This window comes from Pinus tabuliformis, chromosome 9, assembly GCF_031772625.1.
Source record: "Pinus tabuliformis cultivar Carrire ecotype Pingquan chromosome 9, CPIR1, whole genome shotgun sequence".
NCBI lineage: Eukaryota > Viridiplantae > Streptophyta > Pinopsida > Pinales > Pinaceae > Pinus > Pinus tabuliformis.
In genome coordinates this window covers 967,165,139-967,185,965 of record NC_142307.1, presented here as the reverse complement: position 1 = coordinate 967,185,965, position 20,827 = coordinate 967,165,139, and the positions used below count along the sequence as shown (strand labels likewise).

The following is a 20,827-nucleotide window of genomic DNA, read 5'->3' as shown; positions in this document are numbered from 1 at the left end:
ATGCTTTGATATATTCTACAACTAATTTGGCATTCTAGATGTTTTTTTGAATATAAATGCAATGATATATATATATATATATATATATATATAATGCCAAATTAGTTGTAGAATATATCAAGGCATGCATATTGTACACAAATCAAGATAGAAATGGCATCCATAGTACATTAATGATTGATTATTCGAGCATCAATCATCTAGAATCTAGATTCTTCTCTTCTTGTGTAGCCTTCGCCTATACCTCGATTCTCAAGGGATATTAGTCAACAGTGCCCAATTTTGATCAAACAGCCTAATCCAATCCTCAAAATATGTTAGAAAAAGCTTAACGTGTCTAATCAATGATTTTGAATTGAGTGAAGGGTACATTTTTGCTAAGGCCATGACAAAGGAGTTCAACAATCAACACCACCAACACTGGGGTACATATAGGACTTGGTGTTCTTGATTAAATGCTAATCACATACCCTCATACATGATACAATCTAATGGAATGTCACAATCCTATTGATCCTGAAATCCTGAAAACTGTTAAGCCTATTGAATTTTGAATGGGATATGAAATTCTATTCTCTCCATATCAAGTTCGATGAGGTTGGAACCACTCTCAAACTTTCTGAGTCATTTCATGGTAATGTTAAAAATTTAAGTAAATGGATGAAAATGAAAGTTAAACGAGAATGTCACTTTTACTTTAAGAATTTAACATTAGCATTAGGGAGCATCTAGGAAGCATCAAGGGAGCATCAAGGGAGCACCTTGGCAATGTCTGGGAAGCATGGTTCCTCACATAGCAGTTCCACAATTCCAAAAAAAAGTGCCCTACAAAACCATGTGATTGTTTTTGGAGATGTGTCAAAACCACGATTCGGCCTGTCAAATCAAGAACGGAACCATCACAGTTCCGACAAGTCCAGGAACCGCAATTTTTTGGGCAAAGAGTTGTTCTACCCACGAATCCACATGGTTCGTGTTTCCAGGTTCTGATCTGTGGGGGTTGGGGGACAATTCCTACTACACTAGGAAGCACCTAATAGGATTGACTACTTAGCCACCCCTACAAAGGTAGGGAACATTTTTACGACACTTGGTCTAGTTAGATATTTGAAGCTGATTTGGATTTTATTAATATGCCCTTAACACTTAAGTATGGTCAACTTATATGCATTTATGATCCTACTCTCTAATGAAAGGTTGCTTTCACTTGAGTTTGATTTGGTTTTGCTAGGTGGTCCAAAGTAGCAAAAACCTTCAGGGCACCTTACTCCACATGATGCCCAGGCCATACATTACATTTTGGGAGAGCATGATGACTTAACAGATGCAACATTGCCCATTAATAGCAGAGTGTTAAGCTTTTTGATGACTTGAGCAATTGATATACATAATAGAGCACCCCCAAGAGCTATAGCGTTGAGCTTTTCATGCTTAGAATGGAGGATTCTTGATGAAGTACCATTGAACCCAGCATAGCCCAGGCTGGCCATGACACTACTTGATGGGCATGCCATTATCCAAGGCCCAAACGAGGATTGTCATCCCTAGGATGATTGAGGAGGGCTTCTTGTACCTGATGGAGCCCCAACGGTGTAGAGAGGAGTCACCATGTTGCCTACTTGGCACCCATGGAGATGGCATGCAACACCCATAGCTGGATATTAGACCCTTGGAGCTGCTTTGAGGCTTTATTTTAGGATTTTCCTCAAATGGAGGATGGTCATGATGCTTGGAGACATTTTCAGCCTTGCCTTTGCCTTGATGGAGTATTTGGAGCCATAAAAGGGCATGAAATCATCACTCTCTTAGGTTTATGGCTATGGGCTTATTTTGGCATATCTTGTTGTTAAGCTAATGGGTTGGCTTGTAACCCAATTTTACTTTTTGTCCACTCAAAAATCAAACTTGTGTAAAGGATTTTAGTCATAAATTAGAAGAGGCAAACCTCATATAAATAGAGGATTACCTATCTCATTTATTCATCATCATTTGTGTGGAATTCATCCTCTCTTAAAGAGAATTTGGCCTAGCCTTTTTTCCTTCGCTACTTTGTGGACATGTGATCTTTTGTGGATTTTCTCTGTTGGGGACTAATGCTTATTGTCGAGAGTCGAGACATCATTTTGGGATTGAAAGAAGGCATGTTCTTGGATATATTGTGAGTACTTTTGTTGAATATATTTTATGGTTATTGCATGTAATGGAATATTGCTAGGGTTTCTATGTTCCTTGTCTAAATGCTTATGTTTATATGAAATGTTTGGTAATTTTTGCATGCTTTAATATTGTATCCTTGAACTCCCTAGAAAACCTCCTAGAGAGCATTTTTCTAGTGAATTTCTCCCCTCATAAAGTGATAGCTAGGGTTAGTAAGTGAAAACCTTGGGTTTCCCTTTACTCCCTTCAAGGGTTTAATATTTCCATGATTAAAGTTCCTAAGACTCTATCACCCAAGTAGATAGAAGGCACTAGAAACCATCTTGAAGATCAAAAACCTTAAAATTTTACCCATTTCCTCTCTTCCTAAAATTTCGGCCCTTCAAGGAAAGTTGTTAAGGTTAGGGCTCAAGCTGAATTCAACTAAGGTTTGAGCGTTTGACCTAATTTTGGACTCTTTTACCTCGTTGAGCCTTATAACATCAAAAGCTAACAATTTTCATTTTCTGAAGTGTCTCCCTAGGGCTGACGTCATCAACCCTAGGCAATTCTAGGCCTTGTGAAACCCTAATTCTACATAAATCTTCAACTTGGGGCCATTTGAAGGTTTGTCATTTTATTTGTTGATCATATCTTGCAAACAAACCTTTTCCCTTTGCTTGTATGCCTAGATGTGCCATTTTTGAGCTGCATCGTGAAAATCCTAGGCTACAAGCCTTATCTCATAAGTTGTTTCATAGGCATGATATTTCTTACTACAAAGAATTGTGCCATGTTCCTAGTGTGAAGTACCCTGATATAGCCTTCCAAAGTGTCACCTTGATCCTGTTAACCTCAAATACCCTTAGGTGACCTATACCATGAAGCCTCCAGTGCGTTGAAATTCAACTAAAGCGCGGGAGGTGGAGTGTTGAGGTGATAGTGGCATCCACCTCGTTGTTGTGTCATACTCTAGCTTTTGCCTTGTGATGCCTCTCACAAGACCTACTAGATTTTGAGGCAACAAGGATCACCAAGAATATGTTCTTGCAAAAAATCCACACTCACATTCTCTTTATACTTAACTCAAAAAATTGAGGGGTGATTGAAATGGAATTTTGCAATGAACCTACATGTCATCATTAAGTACTAAGTACACCATGCAACACTAGAAGATCATCCTCTCTCTAGATATTAATAAAAACAAGCGCAAGAGAAAACACTATAAAACCTTCCCATAATCATCCAAGAACAAGATTATGAGCCACTATCATCCCCTGCCCTCAAGCCACCCTTATTCACTGCCATCGAGTAGTTATCACCACTACACCCTGGAGTCACTGTCACCACGTGGCACGAATCATCATCACCATAATTGTCTTACTCTTAAGATTCTCAACCCTCAAGACCCCATCAAGTTCTCATCCACCATTGCATCAACCCAAGCACACAAGGGATTTATAAGCTATAGTGACAAATTGAAATAGGCACACAAGGAGATATTCATGTGGGTTAACAAATAAAGCCACCATGTTGTCATTGAGATGGATTCACTACCATGGTGTCTAGATGTTGTCAGGAGCATCTCTACGCCCTCATTCACTTTTCCAACATGGCTCTTAATATGCGCTTCTCTGCATCCATCTCCTTCATGCCTACGCCCTTTCTCCAACAATATTAATTACTCCCCTCCTCTCCATCCCTTCACTCCCTTCCTCCTGACACCTCCCCCTCAGCCCCCCATTTCCTTCCCACCCTTGACGCTATTCAACTCCCCTTCATCACCATTCCTATTGTGTTCCCTTACACAAGCGGCCACCTCTCACACCTATGTCCACAAACCATATGTCCCTCTATCAATCCCTCAACAATAGCAGCTCACTTCAAGTCAATTAAGGTAACCACATATCCAATCATACAGGCAGATTTGATGGAGTACAACAATACCCTAACACTAATTTGTGGATTGGATACACAACAAAACAAAATCCACAAATAGTCTCAAACACAACCTCGATCCAAGTAGCATGGGAGCTCTTTCAACAAATCCAATATTATTAGCATCCCAACTTCATAGTTTTGCAAAAAGGATGGACTAGTCAAAGGTGCTCATTCTCTCAATTAGAGACTCCAAGGTGGAGTCAGAGAATCTATCCCTCAAAAAATTGTTGAATGATAACAAATTGCAAGAAGCCTTTCACCCATCAAATGATGATTTGCACACAAAAATTCTTAACCTTGAAAACAAACATGAGGAGATTTGAACCCAGCAGACCACCTTCAAACAATAAACAAAAACACATATTAACTCATGGGCACAAGTTGTTTGAGGAAGGGACAAGGCTCACCCCACCTCCTCTAGCTATGGTTGAGGAAGTGGCACAGGCCAAGATCACTAAGGAGCGTACTAGGTGTTGATTTTTGTAACTATGGTTGGTCTTCATAATGTATGTTTGAGTCATTATGAATTTGTAAAGCATATTTTAATGCTAAGAGTCAAAAGAAAAATTATTTTGAGACAAAGTTCCATGGTGACTTTCAAAGGAAGAAATTTGAATTTTTGAATTAAGGTTTTTGGTCCAAAATTAAGGTCGACCTCCTCCTAGTCAAGTCAGCCCTCTAATTATTCATATCGGCTTCATCCAAGAGACACATCCATTCAGCCAAGGGAAAAACTATACAAAGCGCCTATTTGCTCTCCCATCTGGCCAAGCGACTAGTTCGCATCTTCTGAGGTGTATGAGCAAGGTCTGAGGCAGAGAATGTCATATCTCTGAGGCAGCATATGGAGGCATGCAAAGGGAAGGTCTGAGGCAGTAAGGAGAGCCTATTCTGAGGCTAACAAAGGGATATCTAAGGCACAAGAATCCCGCTGATCTGAGGCAGCAAGTCAGCTTACCTGGCCAAGAAAGCTCGCATTTCCTGAGGCAGTTTGTATGGTTTTCTAAGGCAGTTTCTATGCTTTCCTGAGGCAGTTGGTATGGCCTACTTTGATTCAGTGGATTGGCTAACATTTGAAGCTCGCATCTGTGGTAGTAGGGTTTGATTTGAGGAATACAAAGGTGCAGGAAGCTCGCATTCTCTGAGATATATCTGTATGGGTTGAGGCATGTATTCAGAGGTCTATGGAGGCTGTGAAAAGGGTATTTCTGAGGCAGACCAGTGAGAAAGAAGGTAGCGTCTGAGGCAGATCTAGATGATTATCCTCGTGAGCAGCCTATGACTTGACTAGGAGGATGGACCATGGACAACGTTTGACCTAGCTGTTGACTTAGATGTGTCCCTATTGAATTAAAGAAATCTCTACTGAAAAAGGTTGTTGGGTTTTTCCCTTTAAGGGTTTTCCCAGGGTAAATCTCTGTGCTCTTTGTGTGGACTGTCTCTTTATGATCTGGATGTACTGATATGTTATATGGTTGATGTCTTTCTGTGAAATTACTGAATGATGAAATGTTAATAAGAATGTGAAAATATCAAAAATAATTATCAGATTGAAAGACACCTTCAAAATCAACATGGAATAAGAGCGAGGGCCCTAAATATCAAGTCAAATCAGGCCTTTGATTGAATTCCTTCAAGTTTCAGTAAGTCTGTATGGTAATCCAAAATTCTTAGAAAAATTGTTGCTGGATCAGCCTCAGGTTAAGATCATGAAGGTTCACAAATGACAGCAGAGAAATTTACAGTCAAGAAAAAGGATATGACTAAGGACCTCAGAAGATCCAAAATCCTAATGAAGCTTATGTTAATGTCAAGACTGAAATCCTCAGAAAAGATGAAGATCTAAGGCATCAAGGCAGAATCTCTGAAGGACGAAGAAATCTCTTAACATATCTCAGAAATTCCAACTACTTCAGGAATAAGCCTGTCTACACTTTTGATGTGACTCAAGGTTTGTCTTTGTGATTCATATGGGTTTCGTCTACGAGAAGAAGAAATTTTGAAATGTTCTTGCACCGACATACTAAGCCAGCAAGGTTACTATTTTCACAAGATCTGCACGTCATATTACAGTTGACAAGATTAAGGTCTGAAAAATGAAGCGACGATTGTCACTTGAAATATCAGATAATAAGATATACTTTATTATTTAAAATTTCGTCCAAGATCAAAGGTTCCCTTTGGCACATTCTTAGGCCTGTCAACATAATTGTCAATAAGGACCGAATATAGATCTGCTGTGAGTTTTGCATGAGAGCTTTCCATTAGAACTATTGATCTCCAGATCAATGAAGTTCTGGCAAAGGAAAGTGATGATCGTATCACAAATTTGGAGTAAGCTGATTTATTATGTGCTCAGAAGAAAGACATTGCTAAAAACACTAAGAGTTGCCAAGTCATCTTTCAAGGAACAGTAACATACAATCTCTGGCAAATTACAGTTAGAGGAGTTAGGGAAAGGAACCATAAATGGTTAAATCTTATACATGTTAAGGTTCAGCATGACTTGAAAGATCTCATCAGTGCAATATTATGGAAATAAGAAATCTTCAAAAGGAACAGACAGGATGAGGCTCCTTCATTGTTGATGCACAGTCTTGTATGTGACATAAAGAAATGACAACGCCATAACTTGAGCTGTAAGAGACATATCGAACATATGCTTCCCTTGTGTTGCTTTGCATACAGAGTATTTGCTGTATACTCAGTCTTAAAAGAAAAAAGAAAACATCACTGTCACTCATAAAGAGGCTGAGTCCCTCTCCAAGAATAGAAATCAAAAGCTCTCTTGAAGAAAGCCATTTGCATATGAATGAAGATATATTGTCTTGATCCGTCTTGAAGTTTCCTGCTGCTACAATGTCTTAAAGTCAAGCTACTTGGCTCAAGATAGTTGGTTGATCAATGACAAGGATAACATGATAGATCTAGGGTTTGTAAACTGTTAATTTTGGTATGTTCTATGCTTAAGAGCAATTTACTTCAATTTCTTAGTTAGCCCAATATCAATGTTCAGTTTAGCAATCACATTAGCATGATAGTAAAATGCAGATAGAACATAAACATAGACAGTAGAAGACAAGCCAAGACAAGAGGACACAAGATGTGGCACCAGCGAGGGACAAACCCCAATGTGGGGAAACCCTTGATCAAATCTTCTTATATTCTTCAATAGTTCAGCAGAGAGAGATAGTACAAATGATTTAAAGTCAATGCTGACTTGCCAAATAGGAGATCAGACATCAGAGATCTTCACCATGAAGATGACACAATGAGGTTGCAATTCTGACACCACAGATGATAGCCCTAGAACAGCTCAACCAATCACCCAGAGTACTGCGGCTTTCCTTCCATAAGACCCTCCTTCCTACGCTGCATCACTGATTATGTCAAAGCTGCTAATCTGGCACCTTTTACATGCTTCAAGGACTGGTGCTTTTCTTGGCAAACCTGGTCACTGGTTAGGGCACAAACTCTGTCTGCTACAGCACCCTAAACACACCCAACAGCCCACCTATTGATTGTGGCTTTCCTTCATACAGTCCCTCCAACTATACGCTGCCTTATAGGGCTGCTATCCTCCCTGAACACAGCTCCTAAAGGCCTCCAACTGCTGGCTATGGCCTGCGGCCTAGCCCAGCAGTGGACTGTAACTTCGGTCCCCTCAATCAGTGCCCCAATCAGCCCTTAAACAACAGTCCCTTGCTCCTCTTTTCTGCGGCTTCTTCTGCCCTGCAAACCGAGCTCAAGAACAGCCCTATCATGCCCAAACAGCCCTGAAATAGACCACGCTGTCACCTACAGCAATGTGGCTTTATCACAGAATTACCACACTGATTTTTCTAGACTCCTTCACGCTGTTATAGGGCTCCTTTTGCTGTGGCTAGGTCTCCTCTTGCTGCGGCTAGGTCTCTCCTTTTCTTGCTGCGGTTAGGGCTTCATAATCTGCAGCTAGGGCTTCATTGACTGTGGCTAGGGCTTCATTATGACAGCGGCTAGGTGACAGCAGCTAGGTCTCTCTTTGAGCTGCGTATTAGGCCTCCTTTGCTGCGTCTTAGGCCTCTCTCTAGACTGCATATAAGGCCTCCTTCTTGCTACGAATTAGGCCTCTCTTAACTGTAGTTTAGGGCCTCCTTTAGATAGCGGATTAGGGCTTCTTTAGACCTGTGGCTAGGGCTAGATCTCCTTTCAAGGACTGCGGCTAGATCTCCCACTTGACCTCTCCTGCCACCAAACCCAAAGGAGTGGAGAGAGATCATGAGAGATGTGTGTCACAAATGACTGGAGGCCTCCTCTATTTAAATGCAACGTTGAGGTTGGGCTGGGGGTTATTTGGTTGCTGGCCAGCCTTGACAAATTGTCAAATAATACAAATAAATTCATAGCTCCATAAATACATGTCGGAATCACATTATCTTTAGATCAATCCTACACCTCTCGAAGAGAGGAATCCAAGAAAAATATCAGTTGTCATAAATAAGGTGACCCACATGGAGTTTGGCCCTAGTTGCCAATTTTAACATAAACTTTAGTATGAAAGGGTGCTTGAACAAGAAAGACTCTAAGGTCTATGGATAAATCCCTAGGGTTAGACGTTTCCACTGAAAATAGAAACCCTAGATTTTGCAAAGAAAGAATAGCATCAGAATGATGATGTGGATAAGATACAACATGAATGCAAGGTCAAGAAGGCACTGGCATGTTCTTAAAAGATAAGTATTTTATCTTTCTTATTTGATTATTACTAATGTTGTTGATTTCTACTGGTGGATAGTCTCTTGTTCTTGAATTTTTTGCTTGGTTGTGATTGTTCTTCCTTGGCCTCCTAGTGAGGATTGCAGGTACATAATAAAGGAGCCAAAGATTTGGTACCAGATGGAAGAACAACAACAAAGATACGCCAAGAAGACCCTCCCAGAAGTAGGAATGTGTGACGAGAGATGAGATCTAGATTCAAAGGGCGAAGACAAATCAACAAGATGGAAGAATGCCTCGATCTATGCCGGAAAGAAGTCAATGTTGACTTCCAAGACAGTATCAGTGGATGGCATAAAGTACAAAGCTAAGGATCACTTCAACAAGAGGGAGGAGACTATGAAGGAACGTCTTGACAGGTACACTTCTGTTGAAAGTTTATTGTATTTATGATTTCTACTATTACTGTAATGGATGCAAAGATCGTCTTCTTTGATGAAAGAAGAAGTGTACATATGAGCTACCTCAAGCTTGTGAGGTATATGAATAAGTCTTATGCTTGTAAAGGAAGGCTTTGTACAAACTCCTCTAGGATTGATGGATCAAAGTCCTATATTCTCTAATGAAAGCAGAAGAGCTCATGTGTCAAAATGAAGTTGCATTAACCGGAAAATTTGATCTAGCAAAAGAGGTTTCTCCAAGAGCCCTTGCTCAACTTCAGAGGAAGATGAACCTCTGAATTCAAGATGAAAGATCTTAACAATAGAGCTAATAACATCAATGTCAAAGGGAGCAAATCAAGATTGCTATGATAGGAGTTGTTTTAGGTAAAACATCCGGAAAGGATGATGGATTAAGAAAAGGAAACAGAACAGTTCATGGTTGAGCTCAACATGTGTTGAACTACCAGCATGGTGTAGTTGGTCATGGCATAGTCAATTATGGTTTGAGAGATGTCTCAAATAGAAAAGTTCAACTATAGGGCATGGAGTGCTGAAAACAAAGAGAGTATGTATATTGGTTCTAATTGGGCTCTGATCTTGTGGATAAACAGGTACCAAGACATATGTTGCACTCACAAGTCAAGTATGTTGCGGCTTGAAAGGCGAGCTATGAAGCAGTATGATTATGGCTTGCAAGACTAATTGATCAGGTACAAGTGACAGCAGGATGACAAGTCGAGGCACCTTGGGATCAAGTACCACTACATCTGTGACATGGTGCAGAGGAGAGCAATAAGGCTCAAGTACGTCTCCACCGATGAGTAGGCAGTTGATATTCTGACAAAGCCATTACCCAAGGATAAGTTTGTGTACTTCAGAGACAAGTTGGGGCTAGTGGAGATTACCCCTCTCGTTGAGAGGGAGTGTTGATATATCTGCAACATGGTCTGAAAGGCCTAGAGTGCTCAACAGGGAAAGCTAGGTGGGGTCCTTTAGCATGTGGACCCTAATCAAGTGATAACATAAACTCTAGTATGAAAGGGTGCTTGAACAAGAAAGACTCTAAGGTCTATGGATAAATCCCTATCTAGGATCATTACCAGGAATGGTGGAGTGGGAACTTGGACCCTGAGCACACACCGAGTAGGGTGGAGTGAGGTCCTTTCAACATCTAGCCCTTGATCACCAACCAAGAGGGGTTGAGTGAGGTCTTGGCCCAGAGTGCTCACCAATAAGGGTGAGTGATTGCTTGCTAGTTGAGGGTCTCAGCATTTTGGCCTAGGAAGAGGCCATGGGATTTGAGGACCAGTCACTCTAGAGGAATGAATCCTAATATGTTGTAGACATTGCCATGGGATTGGTACCGCCCCGGATATGGCCACTATCGGATGTTGATGATGTTGATGTCGAAGATGTCTACAAGTTGATGATGACAGTGTGTTAGAGATTCCAACTAGTGGTTGATGATGAGATGATGTTGATAATGTCAGAGATCCTAACAAGTTGATGATGATTTGTTATAACCAATGAACTCCATCTCCAGTTTCATCCAATCTGTCGTGACTTGCCCAAGGCAATACAGCCACTGGACACCCATCACCACATTGGTGTCTAGCACATTGACCACAAAGAAATGGTCAATCATCGAGTAGTTCCCTATAACTATTGTCAAGGAGGGCACATATCTAGTACACTATATGGTACGAGCACCCAGTACTGGGACTGAGAAGCCCTCGAACTCTGCTATGGTGAGGCCCCTCCTCTAGACCAACTGGGCATCTATGAAATTGTGGGTAGCCCCACTGTCTACTAGCACTGACACCCTCTGTCCCTGTATAGTGTCTCTAATCCTTAGTGTCAAAAATTTGGGAATCCCACATAAGGAAGCGAGAACTCCCCTTGTTGGGGCAAGGGATGCCCCACCCTGTGGAGGTGGTGGTGGTGGTCCTTTGTCTGTCGGACTCTCACCATCTGCCCCACCACAATCCTGCTCCACCTCGTCCTCTTGGTCACTATCAGAAAAAACCTCAATGTAGTGTGCTCTCCCAACAGTGCACTGATGGCTTGGTGCCCAGGGCTCTCTGCATGTGAAGCACAGCTTCCTCCTCCAGAGGTCCTTCTGTGTCTCCTCATCTAACTGTCCCCTCCCCTGTGTGGTCCTCTAAGGTGGAGGTCTAATCTCATGCCCCTTTTGTGGGAAAGGGGTTCGCGTAGGAAATGGTGCTCTAGTCTTGGGGATGGCCCCCTACAGCTCTCTGGCACACAAGATTGCTTCCTGCAGCATGGAGGGTTTGCATGACTTCACCAGTCCACGCAGAGGCTCAAGCAAGCCCTCAATGAAGGTATACACCTTCCTTGCCTCGGATAGATCTGGGACCATCACTGACACCCACAGAAAATCTGAGAAGTACTACTCTAGGTTGCCTGTTTGGCGCAGTGGGGTCAACTCTCTTAAATAAGTCTCCAGATCCCTCTGATCAAATCGCTCCACCACCCTCCTGGTGAAGTCCTCATAAGAAACTATGTGGGCATGCCCTAGGGTGGTCAAACCATGAAACCACCAATCATGGGCTTCCCCCTTCATGTGCAGTGTGGCCATCTTAATGGCTTTCTGCTCTGTCATTCGGTTGAGCTAGAAGTAGGTGTCCATCTTCTCAACCCAAGCCCTGGTCATGCACTTGGTAGTGCCATCGAAAGTAGGGAAATACATCCTCCCTATGGTTCTCTGCAGCTCGTAGTTCTGGGTCCCTTGTCCTCCATACCCCTTGTTCTTCTCACTCTGCTTGAGCTTGCAGTAATCTCTGAAGGAGAGGGCTTCTTTAAAGTCTTCATCCATAGACTACCACTCTCTGAAGTAATCTCCCATCTGAGGGGGTTCTTCCTCCCTTGCAGGCTCGATTTGTGCCACTAGCACGAAGGAAGGTAGTGTGGCACGAGTTGGCACACTGACTAAAGGGCGTTGCGCTGCTGGTGAGGGGTGATCGAATGGCTGAGAGGCCCCAAAAGTTTCCCCACACAGAAACCCTCTAGGCATGGTCCTCTCTCTGTTTTGCGACTTGATCTCTTCCAGCATGTCTTTCTGTCCCTTGGCCAAGTCACTCAGGGCTCTCAAAAGGTTGTCAAAAGCCATCTCTTCCCTGCTCTTGGGTTTTGCCATTTCCTCCTCTTCTGCTACTACTTTCCCCCTGTCCTCTGTCTTTGGAGTAATCTCTAACTCCCTTTCTCTGCTCCTATACCTTTATCTCGGCAGGAGATGTTTTGCTAGTCCCCTTCTCTCATAGGAGACAATCCCCACAGCTAAGCCAACAACTAGGCTCTGATACCACTGTAATGATCCTAAATAGGAATACAAGTGATAACAAGCAAATAATACATGCAGTAAATTACAAAAAAAAAAATATTTAGCAAACACCCATATAAAAGCTGCAAATGGAGAACTTCTGAGCCATTTTATTATATTTCTGCAAGTCAAATACAATAGATGATGGAATGGTGCACCTGGGCTTGTCTCAAAGGACAAGCAGGACCAAACCCAAGTAGGAAAATGGCTGAGCTGAAGGCTGCCCAACTGCTACACCAATCTGCATTGCGCTGCCCAGAAAACTACTGCTCTACTGAAGTTTGAATGGCTGGAAGGTGCACTAAAACTACCTAGAAATTTATATGCTTTTAACCCCGGACTCCTTGGCCAAAACCCAGAAAAACCCAAAAGGTATTTTAGTTGGTTTGGACTTTTGATTTTCGACCCCCTTGGAGCCTCACCTCAGCTCTAGCTACCAATTTCGACTTGTTGGAAACTGCCGGTAGATCCACCTGAAAACTCCTCCAAAATGCTGAGTTCACCCGTGTTATCAAATCCCTACCTCCCCGAATGATCTCTTGGCCCAACTCAGCTACTCCCAAGTACCACGAAAATCTGTTGTGTGGCCTCTGCGCTGTCCCTCAGCCCAACAGTTCGAATTGTTGGAATGTTGGTTCAGTTGGCTGAAAGCTTCAGTGAAAATGCCTGTCCAATGCTGCTACCTCAACTCCCTGACCTCCCGACAAGCTATGTGATCCTTGCTGGTTCAAAACTCCCTCTGCATGATTCCTGGCTGCCCAGAAATATGCACTCCCTTCTCTACGTTGGTTGCTGATGTGTGTCACTACCCCGGAACTCCTGAAAACTCCTGTAGAATAGCCTCCCTAGGGCAGGCACAAATGGTCCCCCGAACTAGAGGTTGAATCTCTCGCGTGAGAGACTTGTGGCTAAACAGTCAATAGACTCGCTAAACAACAAAGTGAACAGATGTGTGTTTGTTTGCAAATGTCAAAGATGAAAGACAAAATGAGGGTTGATCTCTCCTTATAGCTCCTTGGGCCTCCTTAGCCTCATGTGGGCCCCTCCATCCATCCATTTGATTTTCCTTCCAAGCATATCGAATGGCTAATTCGAACTCCCATGTGGGTGGCCCCCACATTCCACTCGCTGCTAAATAAAGTCGAATTGGCCCCTAAGTCCCTAAGTCAAAAGTGTGGGGTCCTCTACCTTAGTCAAAAATGTGCATAATTGGGTGGCAGCACCTTGTTAATAATGGTTTTGAGAAGGGACATTACATAGTCTTAATACTTTGTGAAAGGCTTTGCAATAAGGTGCTAGATTTTGTGATAACATTGCCAAATAACTGTTGTGGGTTTTTTACCCATAAGTATCTTAGATCAGTTATTAATCCAAAGAGTAAGAAAGAAATTTGTAACAAAGCCAAAGATGAGAGTTGTTCTTTTCATAACATAAAATAAGGAGATATTTAAAAAAAAATGCAGTGTAGCAAGGGGCATTATCACAACTCTAGAGAATTCTTTTCGGCCCAAGCTCCCGGACATCCTCTAGCCGTGTAGCACCAACGTTTTTCTTCCCAAGGGCTTGCCCAATTTGGGTATACTAAACATGGACTAAACTTTCTCTTAAGTTAAATGTGCAGAATTATTACTTAACCAAAATTTATCATGTGTTCATTTGCAAACCAAAACATATGCAAAAGACAACAGATAGAGTGGGCAGCTCACCAGCCTAATAGCCAATTCATATATTAAGTATTAGCAAACTTTTACAAGGAAAACAACCCCCAAGATTTTACATTTATGGCAAAACCAGGCCAAACCAAAAACTCGTCCTCTCTTTGGACAAACCCCAAATTCGAACCTGTCACAAACCCTAAATTTTACCAAACCCTGAATTTGGTTTTGTTTGAACAATCATGCAACACCTTGACTAACCTATAGTAAAACACCCCCAAGACACAAAGCCCGCACACCTTGCCCTTGCCAAGTAGATGCGGCCTCAACTCTCTCAGTTTGACCCTTTGTTTTAGCTCTGTTGCGTTATTCATGCACTTTGTATTACTCATCTCACTCTGCAATTATGTGACTTTGTTGTTCATTCTCCCTCCACTTTTAACTATCCACTATATATACTCGTCGCACGTGCTTTACCAACCAACATGTCAGTTGGGTAGACTGGGCCAATGCGCCCCTCCATCTTTTGCATGCAACATTTGATCTTCCACTCGATCAAGCTGACACGCCTACCATTCGCCTTATCCGCTCGCTTTCTCAAGCCAACACACCCATCATGTCACACCAAACCAAACGACCGCTCATTCCTTGTTCCATGTTTTTGCACCAACCATGTCGTCATGTCGGTCACTCCACCTTATCACATTGCCCACCCGCACTCACACGATAGAGGAAACCCCAAATTTGGGTCCCTCAACCCTGCGCACTCTCATACAAGATCCCAATTAATTGAATGTTGGTTGTGCCCATGCCATGCGACTGTGCCTATCACATTGCAACTTGGTGTGGCACCTCAAAATTGTCTATTGTGTGGACCAAGTGCCTTGGGTGTCGTTTTTGCCAATGGAATGTCGTGCGACGTCACAAGTCTCTCGGGCACAAGCTGACCTTGGGCTCTAGGGATGTTATATCCTACCCCACTCTAAACCGCCCTCAACAATCTCGATGTGGGCAACCCATGATGTTTCTCCTCAAATTCATGGATCTTTTGTGCCCACTTCCACAACAATTCCTTCATCTAGCAACCATGTTCTTTATTTGGAGCATCCTTCCATCGGACAAAGTACTCATGACATTTATTTTTTCCAACCCTACAATCATGTCTGCCAAGTTCCCAACCTACACCTCTAATCGATAAAAAATTAACGCTGGTGCACGTGATGCCTTACTCTTCTCAAGTCATCCATGTTAATTCGACATGGTCTCAACTGACTAATATGGAAGATAGAATTATGAACCTTTAAGTGAAATGGCAGCTCCAACCTGTATGTGACTTCTCCAATCTTCTCAAGTACCTTGAACGAGCACTCCAACCTCTAAATCAGTGACTTATCCATCCCTGTCAACAACGTGAACTTCTCCCTGCTCAACCTGACGAGAACCAAGTCCCCAATGTTGAACTTTGCATCAAATCTCTCACGATCTACCCATTCCTTCATCTTGTCAACTACACTAGTCAAGTGCACTCAAGCCAACTCCACCATCTCCTACCAACTCTTCATGAACCCCAAGGTTGATGGACTCCTCCCATAATAGCCCTACATCACCAAATGTGGCATCGTGGGCAGTTGCCCATTAGTCAACTCGAATGGACTATAACTCGTTGTTGAACTTTTCTGCAAGTTGTAACTAAATTGTGTTGCATCCAACAAATCTGGCCAATCTATTCCATCAGCTCTCACAAAGTGTCTAAAGCAGTCCTCCAATGGACCATTCATGTGCTTTGTCTTCCCATCTGTTTGTGAATGAGAGTTAGAACTATGCAACAATGTCATACCAACAAGCTTGAACAAAGATGTCCAAAACTTCCCATTGAACCTCGTACCTCTGTCTGACACAATGCTCAATAGAAGACCCCAATGCTTTACAATATACCTAAAAAACAGCGTTGTCACCTCCTCTGCTCCACAAGGCACCTTCACTAGAATGGAGATAGCATACTTGGAAAAATAGTCAACCACAACCATAATCCCATTGTACCCTTGTGATACCAATTGTTGTGTAATGATGTCCATAAAAACACTTGACCACAACCTCTCTCGAATCGACAAAGCCTACAATACACCAACTTGCTTTCTAGTGTCGAGCTTGTCCTATTGACACGCGATACAACTTTGGACATACTCTGCAATGTCTTTCCTCATACGTACCCAAAAGTATCCTCTCTCCAACAACACCAATTTTCTACGCTATCTTGGGTGGCCAACCCAAGGCAAGTCATGACATTCCTTCAAGATCTCCTTTCAAGGAGTACCTATCCTAGGCACATAGATGCACTCGCCAAAATTCAAGAGCCCTTTGCAAACTGCAAACTTCTTTGTCTTGCCTTCCTTCACCTGCTTCATAAAATTTTTCATAGTTGGATCCACCATAACCCATAATGAATCCTACTCTCCAACTCCTCCAAAATCTAAATCTAACTCCCATCTGATGTAGGCAACTCCTCCTCGTCAAGTATTGTAAGTTATTCCTTCCTACTAAAGACATCTTCCATAGTATTGAGTTAGCCTGGAATGTACTCAATGGTCGTGTCAAACTCCGCCAAGAAATCCTACCAACATGCCTATTTGAGAGATAACTTAGACTGAGTCATGAAATAGCCTATCAAAATGTTCTCTATCTTGACCAAAAATGGCTTTCCCAACAGGTAATGCCTCCCTACCCATAGACAATGCACAATAGTGGTCATCTCCTTTCATGAACAAGGTATCTCCTCTCTCGATCCTATAACTTCCTGCTCTCGAAAGTTATCGGGTACCCCTCGTGTGTCAAAATTTCTCCAATGGTAAAATTCAAAGCATATATCTACATCTCGAATGGTTGCTCAAAGTTTGGCAACTTCAGTACAGGAGTCAATGCAATCTTGCATTTTAACTCCTCAAACACATGCATGCTCTTCTTTGTCCATCACCATGTCCTCTCCTTTAACAACTCAATGAGGGGTGCAGCAATCTTGGAAAAGCACTCAACAAACCTCCTATAATAGTTTACCATCCCAAGGAAGACTCCTTGATCACTCAACCTTCGCGATATCCGTGTGAATACATCCATGACCCATTACATGGGCAAGGAATGGTATATCCTCCTGTGCAAAAAGGCACTTTGACTTCTTCAAGTACAATTGGTGATCCCTCAGTGCCTTAAAGACTTCTATCAAATACTTCTTATGTTCCTCCATGTTCTTGCTATACACAACGATGTCATCAAAATATATTGATACGAACTTGTCCAAGAAGGGATGAAGAATGTCGTTCATCAATGTGCAAAAGGTAGTCAAGGCATTACATAGGCCAAAAGGCATCACCAAAAACTCAAAACCCCCATACCTCATCACCATGGTCATCTTCGCCTCATCCCCTTTTGCAATCTGAACCGGATGGCACCCCTATCTCAGGTCCAACTTCGTGAACACATTGGCTTTTGCCAAGCTATCAAAACAATCTAATGCAAGTGGTAGTGGATAGTTATTCTTCACTATTTGCTTGTTCAAAGCTCTATAATCAAGGCACATCCTCAACTCTTCTACGTCCTTCATCGGGAATAGAACCAAAGCACCATATGGGGACCTCAAAGGACACATGAAATGTGCATTAATCAACTCGATCAACTTACGTCTCAACTCCCCAAACTTTGAACCCAACAACTGATAGGGAGCTCTTGGCAATGGTTACAGTTTAGGCTCTAGCACTATACAATGGTCAACAATGCACCTAGGTGGTAGCACTTTCAATAACTCATCTGACATCTAGTCGCATAATCATCCAACGGGTCAAAAAGCTCCAGCGGAATAAGCATCCTCGCTCCATCCTCTTCAACCTCTAAACACTGCAGAATATAGTTATGATCCTAGGTGTGATGTTGCCCTCTTCATGCTCAATGCAGACACAAGTTGCACCTTTCCTCCTAGTTTTCGTGCTATCGTGTGCACAACACACGTCCTATGCTTACCAAAGATAATCAACTGATCCAACCAAGGTATCAGAACGACCCTGTTCCTCCTCAAAAATTCTTGCCCCAATATCACCTCAAAATCATGCATCTGCATTATCATGAAATCTGTACATCCACTACACTCACCCACCCATATCCTGATCAATGAGGCAATCCCACTGGCTACCTTCACTTTAGAATTTACTGCTTTCACCGCAGCCTTACTTGCAGTACACTTCAACCCCAATTCCTTTGTTGCATCGATCCCCATGAAATTGTATGATGCACCTACATCCACAAGTGCTTGGACCATACTTCCATTGATCTTCAAGTCCACAATATACAACCTGTGCATGTTCCTGCCTTGCTTTCCTCCCAAGGCACCAATCCTCACACATAATGCATCAAATGAATGAGAACAATAACCATAATCCAACATATCTCTTGGATCGCACCTTCCAACAAAACCTATGAATTTCCCTTTGGAATGGCTACATATGGCACCCTTCTCCATTTTGAACTGCAGTCGGGAGATCTCTACAATTCCCATCCAATGTACTGTCATTCTACTCTTATACCACCTGTCATGACTCCAGAGAATATGTCTCCACCTAGGCTCTCGAACATCCTCTAGTCATGTGGCACCAACATTTTTCTTCCCAAGGGCTTTCCTAACTTGGGTGTACTAAACCTGGACTGGGCTTTCTCTTTTACTAAGCGTGCAAAACTACTAAACCAAAATTAATCATGTGTTCATTTGCAAACCAAAACATATCCAAAAACTGTCAGCGAAATTGATTTGGGTTAATCCAGTTAAAAACCTAACAAATATTGATTCAAGGTGGACCTGATGAAGACCCTTCTCCACATTGCCCCAAGATGAAGTGGCAACATGTGATCCTTGAGTAAGGTAAATCAAGACCAGGATCAAATGGCTTAGGAGGGAAGTGCCAAGCTTTGGAGCTGCAGAACAGTTGTCTGCCTCATACAGGAGCTGCAGTCTTATAAGCATGGATCTCATACAGTGCCAAAGTGTTATAAGCATGGATCTCAAAAATTGTCAGCAAAATTGATTTGGGTCAATCCTGTTAAAAACCCAACAAATAATGATTCAAGGTGGACATGATGAAAACCCTTCTCCACATTGCCCTAAGACGAAGTGGCAACATGTGATCCTTGAGTAAGGTATTTATCAAGACCAGGATCAAATGGCTTGGAAGGGAAGTGCCAAGCCTTGCAGCTCCAGGACAGTTGTCAGCCTCATAAAGGAGCTGCAGTCTTATAAGCATGGATCTCATACAATGCAAGAGCTCAAGAGATTTTAGGAGGAGTTCTGCATACATATTGCAGCGCACAGTAAGAGAGAGTAGAAATCTGTTGGATGTTGATTGCAGGTGAAGTCCTGGATAATTTACTGTGTTGTTAAGGGGCAATGCTAAAGGTTATCAACAATAAATATTTGTGGGTCAATCATTAAGGTTCATACGTAAATATAGAGAGATGTTATGCCCATGGTTTTTTATTATAGCATTATAAAACCATTGGGTTGTGACACACATATTATCAGGTTCTGATCCTATAAACGGGAGACACCTTTTGCAATTTCTTGAAGCGCAATAATATAAATGCTTGAGCATATTTTCCATTGAGTCTTTCTCCTCTCTCCGGTTGTGGTTCCTTAATCTTTTAATCTACCAACACCAGAGTAGGCAATGGGTCTGTGAAAATTCAGAAAAGCAATAGAAGAAATATTGGAAATAAAGGTGTCTGCAATTTATGTTACCAAAAATAGGTAGAAGGAAATGGAAGAAGAAACGGGGCTACAAAGTTTTGGGGGATAAGAGAGGTCAACCCACCCACCCCTTCCGTGCGTATATCATACATGTAAATTTGATTAATAATGTGCTAAACAGAGTGTCAATACGAGAATGGGAATGGAAATGCGAACTAGGTCTCCTGATCAGGTTTTTGGTGAGGATCAGAGAAACAATACCTAGTCAAATCGAAAACCCCAACTATGGTTGATGCCATGTTAGTGATGGAAATGGTAGAGCAAATTAAAAAGGTTTAACCCTAAGATGTTGGAACAATTCCCCAAACGATTTATTTTGTCTTCAAGATTGAACCAGAAAATCATAGCTTTCTAATAAAAACAGATTTGATATATAAGCACTCGCTATACTTAGAGCTAGCATAAAAATTGGCAGGCTGTTAAAAGCCATTATTAGAGATCTGATTTTTGGCATGTAGGTTTAGTGAACAGTAGATAAAAATAGACCAGAGATCTCTGATCAATGGACCAGATTGTTCTTTGAGGGGCGGCAGAGAAAATGTAAGAGAAAAGATTTATGATTTAATGAAGAGATTAATGGAAGACCTATGACTCCGCAGGGTTTGAGGCTTTGAGCAGATTTATTGAGTGTTGTCTTTTGGCTTTGGAGTGCTTAGTATTCTGCTATTGTTTGCTTTTCCCTGCATTACTGATTCAATGGGATTATTTGTTGCTCAACAATGCAAACCGATCATAAGCAAAAATTGAGTAGCATACCTACCAGGTACATGCTATCATATATGTCCTTTAAATAGATGAGGGCTCATCCCACACTTTGAAAAGGGAAGTGTGCTTA

General features: G+C 42.1%; 1 protein-coding gene across 5 annotated transcripts in view; it reads right to left on the bottom strand.

The window, feature by feature from the left end:
- The window catches only part of LOC149151947 (SGNH hydrolase-type esterase superfamily protein), a 153,744-nt gene that overhangs the window by 116,201 nt on the left and 16,716 nt on the right, over window positions 1-20,827 (bottom strand). The window lies entirely within an intron of this gene.